Source organism: Gallus gallus, chromosome 2, assembly GCF_016699485.2.
Source record: "Gallus gallus isolate bGalGal1 chromosome 2, bGalGal1.mat.broiler.GRCg7b, whole genome shotgun sequence".
Classification (NCBI taxonomy): domain Eukaryota; kingdom Metazoa; phylum Chordata; class Aves; order Galliformes; family Phasianidae; genus Gallus; species Gallus gallus.
Window position 1 is genome coordinate 35,242,767 of NC_052533.1, and position 12,410 is coordinate 35,255,176.

The window sequence follows — 12,410 nt, forward strand, 5'->3', positions numbered from 1 at the left end:
TCTCTCTGTGACCCCAGTCATCCTTGTCTGACTGCCTGTTGTCTCTGCCTCTGACTTTGTAGAAGTTTTTAGACATAACTTGTTTCCAGCAGGTCATTTAGGTGCTCATTGCATGCTTGAAAGTACTCTGAATTCTCACATACTTCATATGTCTGTCAGAGAGACATTTTTTTGAAAGAGAAATGAGCATTTTCTACATTTTTAAAAAGTTATTGTGTAATGCCCGACGTGACACCACATGAACCAGTGTCAACTGATAATGAAGTCATACTTTAATTCTGCTTTAACAAAGGTAATAGTTATCAATTCCCTTGCTTGTGACAGCAGTCAGAGCTACAAAGTATCCCATGAAGTGATGTGGAGCTGCAAAGACCAACAGGGATGTCTTCTTGTTGCTGATGCATTCTTTTACATCTCATCACAGCTCTGCAGACCGCAGCAGGAGCCCTGTGGGAAGAAACACAGGCTATGTCCACAGGGCAATGAAGAGGTTAAAGTGGTTCTTCAAGCTCAGGGTGCAACCCATGAGGTGTCATATTAACACATCTGATATCTGAGCATTAGTATGAGAAAAGCAAGTAAAAACCTGCTCTGGAGAAATTAAATTAAGCAGTTGAAGGAAACAGTCATTTTAATAAGGAGCTTCTATATAAAACAAATCCTAATACTTCATTATCTATTTATTCCTTTCAGTCATTCAATCTTATTTTATCCTTCATAATTAAAAAGAAGACAAAATCTTTAAGAATGATCTGATATTACATTTTTGTGTAAAAGATATTGGTGGAATGTAGGACTGGCTGTCTGTGCTCATCTCTGATAATATTTTAGCTTTCTCTTAATTCAACTCAAAATGCTTTATGCTGTCTTAGAGGTGCCTGTTAAAGGTTGTGTGGTGATATAACAGTGACTTTTCTGAGGTAAGTAACAAGCTTGTCTGCATATCTGTAAATAATTCGAAACAATGCTAAAAGTAACATGTTAAAATAACTCAAAAAGTCCACCTCCCATGCTGTTACTGGATTATGGTCCTTTTTTGACAGCTCCATGAGGGGACCTGAGCCTGTCCTGCATATATTGGAACGATAACTACAAGGTAGAAAGTAATCTGGCAGTGGAAGGAGCACACAGGGAGAGGCAGCAACAGAAGAAGCAGATTGGGGCAAGACTTAATGGAGTTTCAACCCCTCCAAACTAGGTAATTATGAAGATACATCACTTCACAAGACCTGAGATTCTGACCCAGGTGGTTAGTGGTCTTCTCTCAAGGCCAGAAGTGCAAAATCATACAGGAGATACCAAACTGAACATCCTTACCCCTACTTGAAGGATCATCTGGCAATAGTCCACATGCAAAGTCCTCAAAGCTGGGGAGACTCCTGTTGTTGATCTGCCGTGCCCTCAGCACTGATGCATCAAAGGCACAGAGTGCCTTTGGCTTTGGCCTTGCAGAGCTCCACTTGATTTTTTCAGGAGCAAGATTGTTCTATTTCGTAAAGTTAATATTCATCAAATGTTAATGAAAAAAATAATTATGACAAACATGCCATCTGATTAAGATGAAAGAGGATGACAATTCTTGTGAATTTTTAATCTGAAAAAAATAAAGAACATTACATTAATAAGACTTAATTATATCATTAAATATTTAACTTTACTTTCCATAGTCAATTTTATTTTTATTTAACATATTTTCTTTTTAAATATGGCTAACATTTTTATGAGATTTGTTTGTAAAACACATCAACAGATATGTTTTTGTGAGGCAAGAGAAATTTTAACATAATGTATTCACTATATTGATAACAATTTCAATTTTATTTATCTTTAAAAAAAGTTAATAGAACATTTTTACAGTTTATTATAAGTCACAGTATCTCCATCTATAGATAAATATTTAATAGTGTTACTAATGCATCATGTGCAGAATATTTATTAATTAGAAAATATGAATTACTAGTTATACATTTCAATAATTTACATTTAAAATTAATGCTACATTTTTCCAGGAAACCATGATTAAGTTCGAGAGTCTGATTTCAGCTGACTGAAGCCAAACAATTAGAAGTGCAGGCTGCAAACTTAGCCATTGCTGCACAACGTCATGAGTAACTAATGGATAAGACTCCAGACAAGAGATGGTGATGCATGACAGATACCGACATGAATCCTTCAATGCCTGTCCATAGCATGACTTCAGAAAAAAGGAGATGCAAAGGCATGTTTCAACATTCCCTGATTTTCCTTGATACAGTCAGCATGATTCTGCCATGTATTCCTCTGAGGATAAAACTCTCTTAGGTATCTTGATGTACCAAACAGTCCTAGGGAGCAGGTATTGCTCAGCTTTCCTGTATGGAACAGGAGGCCAGGGGAGACCTAGGAGGACAAAGACTGGATCAGTGGTCTGGAGGAGGGATCAGAGCTGCGTGCCAAAGGGTGGTTTTGCTGGTGGTCTGGAAAGTCAATGATAAAGATTGAGTTGGACTCTTCCATTTTGTCACTATGTGAAAATGATGCTATCTATCAGGAGTCTTGATCCTGAGAGACATTTGTTTAATATGTAACAAGGTATTAACATGGAGTGTTACATCAGCTGTAACTTCACCTTTGCTTCAAAAATACAATATCTGCCTAAGCTTTGTTTTCTGTGAAGCTGGACCTCTTTTCAAACTAAACTACTATTTCTGTTTTTCTTTTTGTGAATTTTTCTTTTTGTGAACTTATTCTTTTTATCTGAAGTTTCCAGGAACTAAGCAATTTACCAATTTGAAGGATTTTTTTTTGCTTTGCTTTGTTTTTGTTAAATTTAGATTATTTTTTTTTTTCCTAAATGAAGAAATTTACAACATGAGCAACTTCTCAGTAAGATCTGTTGAATGTGAATAAACTTCCTGGAACTGTTTGCCAAGCAGTTGTACACATGACAGACCAACCAAAACCCTTGCTTTGAGATATCAGTCTGTTAGGTTAAACAGCAATATAGGTATGCATTTTACAGAGTTATAAAACAACAGCAGGCATGAATTTCTCACTTAAGGAGTGGGTTGGCTATTTTTGAACCTGATGGCTCAGAAAATGATGAGGTTAGAAACAATATCAACCCTTCATAGTATATAAATATTTCACTAAAAAAAAAAAAAAAAATATGTTCTATACTGTTAGTGTTTTTACAGTAACTTTACCTTCCAAACACTGGATTGTATCTTTTGATAAAGTCACTAACATGATGATGTAAAAGTTTATTTATTTATTTATTTAGCTTTTGGCATGCAATTTTGGGATAATATTCAGCACAGTCTACCACAAATTGCTGTATAACCACATCAAGTTATTTTATAGTCACCAGGGCTGTACCATAGTATATTTCTGTGTGCACATTGCTCTGTGTGTGCATATGCATGCACACGGTTGCACCACAGTGCTATAATCTATGTGTGCAGATGTGTGTGCGACATTTATACTGATATATACTCCTGTACATGAAAAAGTACCATAAAACTGTGTGTTAATGCTTCTGTGTAAGATGGTCAACATACTATTCCTCACATAATTTCATAATTGCAGTAATAAAATAAGTTTACACAGCTAAGAAGCAAAAGAGAAAAACCTCGGATTGGCTATCAGTTCAATCCAGTAGTGACTATATGTTCGCACATACATGCATACACATGCAGTTTCTGATAAAATGAGTTGTTTCTCAACAAAGAGAGGGAGAAAAAAAGAGAGGCCTGATGAAACCCCGAAGTTGCTCTTGAAATTACACCTATACCTGTTGTCGTTTTCAGGAAATCCACTTTGTTTAGTTGATAAACTTGTTTTGACTTTTCAGTGGAAACAGTTTGCTGGCACTATTTCCTTAACCGTAGGTCAAATTCTTACCTCGGTTTCATGTAACTCCCACTGCAACCAATGCATGTTGCCTGTGTAAGGCAGGATAGAGCCTTTCTGTTTACAATTTCAAGAGCATTGAAAGGTATTTTGTTGTCATTACTGCTTGCACTACTAGAATGGCATTTGGGGATGCCTATTTTAGGCAACGTTCAGACCACAGATACGGTTAACCTAAATTTCTCAGAAATACTCAAGTGCACACACAGAAAAACAGAGCAGGAGGAATCAACAAAAGAGATTTCATTTTAGCTGAATACACTGTATGGCATCTTGATTTTATACTGATGCTCCAAAATATTGACAAGTAACAATTTTGGTGTAAATCACATGATTTGATGTGCAGAAAAGTTATGGAGCATTTTATATGAAGTAATAATATTAAATAATTCCATTGAAGTAATTACCAGTTAATCTGACACTTAATGAAATAAGTAACACTAAATGTGATGTGAGGGCAGCTTTTATGGCCTTAAACTTTAATCAATTGTATGGGAGTCAAAGGTGTCACTTTTGCTGATGGTGGTGAACAGAGGCAGATTGCATTTACTAAAGAGTTTCTTGTCTTCATTATTCTAGGCTGAAAGATCGCTCTTGGGCAGACTAGGAAAAGCTGCATATGTGCTAAATGATATGGAAAAACTATGAGATTCATGAAAAATATATCCCTTTTCTTTCTTTCTTTCTTTCTTTCTTTCTTTCTTTCTTTCTTTCTTTCTTTCTTTCTTTCTTTCTTTCTTTCTTTCTTTCTTTCTTTCTTTCTTTCTCTTTCTTTCTTTCTTTCTTTCTTTCTTTCTTTCTTTCTTTCTTTAATTGCAACTCCTTGCCATTCCTAAATATATGCCTCTTTTATAGGGTTCTGAATGTCTGCCCCAGAACAGGCACTGTGGTTTGGCTTTTGCATTAACCTAAGGTTGAGACCTATGCTTGATACTGAATTCTCTGCCTGTTCACAGTGTCTACTTTTGCCTCAGAATGATTTGAGATAGGAGAGAGGCAAAAGCTCCACAGGCAATTCAGGTACAGATTTAAAGCTGATTTGCCTTGAAGGCAGTATGGTTGTAACTGACACAGACTGATTGGCTTCACAAACGCAAGGCCAAAGGCAGTGTGGATCTATGACTCATATTAGGTCCCCTTGATTTTGCGTCAGCAATAAGATTGTTACCTTAAGGGCCAGTTGATTTACACAGGACTTTCCTTCACTCTTTTCTTCTTGAAAATAGTATTTTTGTGCAATATACTACTTGTTGAATACAACTCTAATGTCCCTTTGATTCCTGTCATCACTCAAAAATTCACTGATCTATGTTTATGTACCCTGTATATTTCAAAATGTCATGACTTAAACTCATAAAATGCTCATAGCTTGTATAGTATAGGAACACATGTATGCTGCATCTAAGAGTGAGTAGCTGCATCAGCATCAGTTCATACTATTCCAATATTCCATATGCAGAAGTGAGTAGAAATCATCTCACTACTCACATTAGATCTAGCTCTGCTATAATGGGTGATGAAGTGGGTGAATAAAATTGGAATAAAGATTTCAGCAGGAAAAAGGAATAGACTTTTTTTTTTTTTAAGTGAGATTAATGTTAGTTACTTAGTGTTATGTTACAGATCATTGGCACAGTAGAGTAGAGAAGCTTGTACGAAAACTGTCTGCACAAGCCCTGCCCAACTCACTGCTAAAAGTTATTAATTCTTCTACAGTTTTTTAGAAAGAAAATTAATAACTTGCTTATACATGTCCTTTCTGCTGCATTTGGAACATTCTGTACCACAGATGTGGCCAGGAAAAATCTTTGAGTTACGTCATTTAAGACTATTCCCAAAACAGGCTGCACTGGGTTCTCAATTACATGAATTCTTTCAACAAGCATTCTAAGGCTTGATCACAACAGAAGGACATACATTAATAATACTGATAAGTCCGTTTCTGCAGCCAGTTTTAAATTTTGTTCCAACATTAACAGGTTGATGAAATTGTTTTTAATGGAGCGATTGTGCTGAACTTGGTCGTGCAACACAGCATTCTTGTTCCATGTCATTCCTCCAGTAGAATCTAATTGCTGACAGCCAAAATCATGCCTGTAGAGAATGAGATGCTAGCCCTTCTTGACACTGGTTTAGAAATTATGATAAAAGAGAAGGAAAACATACCAACAGAGCACATGGGTTAACGGCTGCAATTTTAGTCTCCTGGGGTCATTGCCAGTTGCCATTAAACCAAAGTAGCCCTCAGGCTCTACTTGGTTTAGTGATGAATAATTTAGACTTTCCTGGTGCAGAGCCAGGTTGTATTGGCTTGGTATGATAGACTGAGCAGATCTCAACTATGAGCACAGGAGTGAAAATATATGGTGGCACATACTGGTACCTTGGATCAACCTTCCCTCTCTTTATCAAATACGTATTTTTCATATCCCTAGAGAGTTCTTTCAGATACACATACACTTTGAGTTGTGTGGAACCACTTATCAACATGTAGTCAAAATCTTCCTTGGTATCCATTTATTTTGTGGAGTTAATTACAGGACTGGATATTTTCTACATACTGAAAAAGTTGTTAGTCTGAATAAATAACTGAACACATCTTCTCACTGTTCAGGAAGTACAGTCAATTTGAAATTAGGATTATGGAAACATCTGTGAATATTCAAGTATCATCTCAGTTTGGGCTCATTCAGATCCTTTATTTTTTCTACTGCCCAATCAGTGCATTTAAAATCTAACCCTAATTAACACACATAGTTTAATTATGGCTAATAAAATATTCTCCTAAAATTGTGTGCACTGGTTTGGAGGTCAGGTAGGGAGGGAGGAGGTGAGGGGGAAACTAAACAAATGTTCACTGATTGTAAAAATCATTTGTTTCATTAATGTAAATCTCTAAAGACTCTAAACATACATTTACATTTTTCTCTCATGAATCAAAGTGACAGAAAAAAAAACATGAAGCAGATACAGAAGTCCTGCTTCTTCCTTTCCCTTGTTCATTTTTTGGCAGTTTGAAATTAACAAAAAACTCTGCACTGTGAAATATAAAACTTTCCTTTTTGAATGGATTTTCCAATGAATTCCCAATAAAATATACAATACAGCTGCAGGTAAAAACAAATAAATCATGGTTGTCATGGACATGGACATGGTTGTCATGGACCTTGAGAATGTTTTGAAATGTGAGTGAAACTTTAAAAAAGCCAGGGTGATCTGCTGCTATATACCTCATTGTATGTCAGAACCCTATGTCAAGACTGGCTGGTTTGGAAGTCTTATGAGGTTTTCAGTACTTCTGTCTTTTATTCCAGCATGACAGATGTTGAGAAAAAAACATAATTTATGGTCCTTTTAGAATGCTTTAATTCCTGACTCTGTCTTCACTGTGGAAAGTCTCCTAGCTTAGTGGTACTGTATACTTGCATGGGCATCACTCAGCATCTCACGACATTTTGTTGCCCATTTCTGGGTAGAAAGATTTCTAGTCTTGAACTCTAGGACTTTAACCTGGAATCAGACTTCTTGACTGTTCCATGAGAGTACTTGTACTCCCCAGCTCAGCTACCCTATTTCCATGGAGCAGTGTTTAATGTCCAGCAGTACTGATGTGATGATCACACAAATCTGGAGGTTGGTGGCTCGGCCTGTGGCAGGGGGTTTGGAGCTTCATGATCCTTGAGGTCCCTTCCAACCCAGGCCATTCTATGATTCTATGATTCTGTGATTCTGTGAATCTCTCAGAGTTCTGTTTGTATTGCAAGTAAAATTTTCCTTTCAGGGAGTCTGAGAAGAGGTTTTTGGAATAAAGTAGCAGAGAATCAAGAACTATAGGCATAACGCTATGCTGAAGACTCTGCCTGGTAATTAATTTCCTCTAAGCCATTCCATTCAGGTTTTGGTATGGTTTTGTTTGAGGCTCTGCTCTTGTACTATTGACAGAGTTCTTCATGTCAGATTGATCCTGTAAAGTTCTCAGTATTCTTATGACAAATGTCCTGATTTTGTCTAGAGGAGAGCCACTTCTTATGCATCTCTTGCCAAGTAAATTTGGTCAAGATCTTGCTCTGGAGGTTGTGTAATAGTAACAGTTGATGGATCTAGAATTCTTCTTGACAGCTTTCCAAGAAATGTCAAGATCAGCAGTTTTCCTAAAATACAGTAGAACAGCCTTGGCTTCACAAGGTCAAATATTTTATCATTTCATTAAAAAAAATGGACTTGGTAACATCAAGCTAACATACACCTTTCTCTCACACATGACAATGAGATCAAGGAGTAACCAAAATTTTCCTGCAGACTTAGCTCTGCTTTCAGCAAGAACATGTTAGTTTGGGGATCAGCTCTATCTGATCTCCACTTACACACTTTTTTCTTTCAGAGTGACAATTGAGATTAGGAAATATAATACCTCTAGAAATGAGTTAAATTCAACTTACCATCCATCTTAGTAAGACTAAGAATGCAACCTAATTGAAATTTGGCCCAGAAAATTAAAATAAGAAAGTGGTACCTCTAAAACAGATCTTCTCCTTGCCTGTTTCCAGTATGTATCTTTTCACCATATCCACTGACTTGACTGAGTGTAGTAAGTTCTCCTGCTGTGTCATCTACTCTGCTGAGGCTGTGGCAGCCATGAAAGACTGAACTATGATTTCTTTCTCCTCAAGTCCCACATCCCATTATTGAAGGGATTCTCAGGGCAGATTGCTTTATTATCAGTGCTGATGGAAAAGGCAGAAAGATCAGTTTGATTTTCAGATCTCAAATGGATTTTACAGTACAGAGAGTGACTAAAATCATCTTTTGATTTCTGAGCTGGGCAAATATGTTTCTGAAGTCACTTAGGCAGAACAAATATGGCTTTTCACTTTTCAACTGTTCTTTGCCTATGTCTGTATGGACAACAGTTTCTTAATCTAGGGGTCAAACACCATAAGGTTTTGTCATAAGTGCATATTTTATCATGCATTCAAACAGTTAGTTATACAGTACCAGTGAAAGTTGGCTTTCCTTCTCTTTCTGTCCCCTCAATGAATTTTAACAGACTCCTCTGGCAGCCTGTTAACAACAGAATGACTTGGGATGGAGCTCGCAATCCTATTTTCTGAATTACACTCTGTTACTTGAAAACACATTTCTGCTCATCACATTGTAGATCCTGGGTTAAAAGAGAGGTAAGAATAATATCTGAAAGGGCTCTGCCATTGCTTCTGAAAACAAAACCATCAAACCCACCAGACATTACTACATAGACATGGAATTAAACTGCTTGTATACTACACAGTTTCAGACTCATTGTCTCATCATGCTGGGGATGGACTGGGACTGGAGGTGACTTAAAGTTCTTTTAAATAAGTGCAGAGAGTTCAACCATCTGCTGTTTAGTCTAAACTAGGAATAGTCCTAGGTGAAAGCAAGTCCCTTGCCCTCTAGAAGATTGGTGCAGGTGGTGGTTACACATCTATCCATAATGAGGTACTGGGGTGAATTACAATTTCAATTCTGAAATGTCTAACCTTAGAAACTTCTGTCAACCTAAAAGAGAGTGGCAAGTTTATTTTTCAAGAACAGTGAAAGTAGTCTTAAAAGCACTTTCGGACATCTTGGTGACAGACTGGAAGAGGATCATAGATACAAAAGTTTATGTAATTGTGCATAGCAAGAGAGTGTGACTAAAGGACCTGGGACTGTGGACACATTTTTAGTATTGCTACTCTGACCAGAATATTTAAGGGAGCTGTGACTCAAAGCTGTCTTAAGAACATTGTTTCCTTCCCTACACATGTTGCATAATGATAATCTTTACGGCACTCCACGAACTTTCTGGGCCTTAAACTGACCATTCTAAGCTTTTCTCATTTGATAGCTGTGCAGAGAAAGAATAAAGTTAGAATTACTCTCAACTGTCAACGGAACGCTGTATCTGCCCTTTGCCATGTATGCCATGGACTAAAAACTGAGCTTGAAATCTATTCTCTAGCAAATTGTGAAAACCCGAAGGAAAAAAAAAAAAAAAAAAGACAAAATAAATATCATAGCTACACATATGAAGAATTAAAATCATGTGAGATTAATGTATTCAGAAATGTGAATGCATTTAAACATAATAAAACTTAAGTGGGTTAAATTAATCACCTTTTAATTTTAAAAAATGTAGGAGAATGTATAGCTGAGGATTTTCTAAAAGAAGAGCTTTGAGTGTGTTGGGGGTGGTAGTAGAATTGCTTGCATCTTGTAGTTTTATTCATTTAGGCATATCTTATCACTCCTCCTTTTCTTCCTTCTTGGAGGGCAATGAGAGAACCCAGATGCCAAGCTGTGGAACATGTTCTTCTGACACTAGCATCTGGCTCCTTGGCAGAATCCTCCAACTGTCATGCTGACAGCTTTCCTGTTGTGTCCTCATATATTTTTATATAAGAAAACTGCAGATGGGTTCTCTTCTCAAACTAATACGCTATTCTGTTGACCCTTATCATGCAGAAATGTGTTGGTTTTATCTGTTTGTGAATGAGACCTTGGCCAAATATACTTCAAAAAGGATACTTCTCTGTTCGTCTCTGAATTTGTCTGCAAGCTGTCTGGGAAGATGCCAGAATCCTATTACACACCCTTTTTGTGCCTTTAAGCAGTAAGTCCTTCATTTTCTCTGCTGTACAAATAGATTGCACTTTTTGCAGCAAGCACACTTGTAAAATACAAGCATATTTATTTAATAATTTCATTGGAAAAAAAAAAGAAAAAAATCTCCTTTGAAATGGGGAGAAATGTGTTTTCATTTGCTGTGTTTTATTTTGTTTGTTTGTTTTGTGTTTTCTTTTTAAACTGGATGATTTTGTTTGTTTATTTTTACTTTGACATTACCTGGTATGGGGCTACTTTGGAGGATACTTTTTCCCCAGAGGTTTGATAGAGACCTCCCATCCTAAAGGATATATAGTGTCACTAAAGTAGCACAGCAACTCCATTAAAAAACAAAAACAAAAACAAAAAACCACAACGATTTCACTTATTAACATCCTTCAAAATCTCCTGGTATTTTGTAAATGAAATTTTCATAGTCCTGCATTGCATTTAGACACATACCTAATTTATGTGGATCATGATGAGTTGTTCTAGTGACTTTGCAGCGAAGCATAATTGTACTCCCATTTAAGACTGTGCTCAGAGGGTCTGATGAGTTCGTGAATTCAGGTTTGATTATACCCATGTAGTCAGGATTATAACAGAGACAACCAAAAGTTCCTATGCTAAATCCTCGTGTTCTCTTCCCTTGTATAGGCTTCTTCCTATATATACTATGTATTTGTCTCTTCCAGAAGTAAACTAAAGTGAGGACACCTACAGTATCTCCTAAAGAATCTCAGGTCACCTTTAAGTATATGACTTTGCTTGCATGAATAAGTTCAAGCACAGAGAACGCATACTTAAAACACATAAACTAAAAGTCATATAGAGCTCTGCTCAGTAGAGGCTCCAGCTCAATGAATGTTGGCTGTGGAGTCATGACAATGCTCTTAAAAGATGGCAGCTACTGAGGTTATTTAGCTATGATTCATGAGCCCGTGGCTCATGGTCTCGTGGTTCTGATCTTCCACTCCTTCCTCACCCCCTCCTCAACTTGAATAGCAAAAACTCAGATCTGAATGTCTCCTTGATGGAGATATGACACATTGCCATCTCTGATGAAGCCAGGTGGATTCCACTGAGCATGCTCCCTGTGCCCACACCAGGAGAATGTCCTTGAAGTTTCACTGCTATAAGCTTCTGATTCTCCTAGCAAAAGATATTAAGACTCAATGGACACTTGTTTGTTGCTTTTGCAAGAAATAAAGCCACAATGAGTAATTTTATTGTTCTCCTATTTTGGCTGTTCGTTTTGTAGCTATTCCAAGAAGTAAAAAAATGAACAACAACAGAAAAAAAAAAAAAAAAAAAAAAAAAAAAAGCAGTAAAAGAAGAAGTAGGTTTCTACAGTTTTATTATTTCTATTATCACAAAAAAGAATCTTTATAATTTCCAACAAATGCAAGTGCAAGCAAACAGGTACGTACATGACCGTTCTGTTTATTGATGCATTGTCCCATATCATTTTCTTATCTCAAACTTTGTCATAAACAAGATAAATGACATTAGAACTACTTGGGAAGGATCATAAATATCAGGAATGATTCTCTGCATTAAGCATTAACTTTGAAGGGGCCGAGATTTCAATCCAGCTTTCTAGCCATACAGTGCAAGTTATTTCCTGCTGTTTTCTTGTTTCTGTTTCAACCTTTCTGATTCACCATTGGGTTAATCATCTACTAAACACTGTCTCCAGGTGGTTTGGGTTTGCTGTTGTTATCTCCATGGCCCGAAGGAACTATACCTTCCAAAGAACTGAAGGGAGCCCAGGCTTATATTATGCAATAAACAGAGACAGAAATAAAATACATCAGCAACTGTATCAGCATGCTTTATACCACATTCTGATTTGAACATACGTGCTTTTTCAAGCAATTCACATACACCCT

At 36.7% G+C, this 12,410-nt stretch overlaps 1 long non-coding RNA gene across 1 annotated transcript; it reads left to right on the forward strand.

Annotated features, from left to right (window-relative positions):
• Window positions 1-607: 607 nt before the first annotated feature.
• On the forward strand, window positions 608-2,911 carry LOC121109640. Its single transcript, XR_005857776.2, has 2 exons — window positions 608-1,198; window positions 2,010-2,911. It is a non-coding gene; the product is annotated as an uncharacterized LOC121109640 (long non-coding RNA).
• The last annotated feature ends 9,499 nt before the right edge of the window (window positions 2,912-12,410 follow it).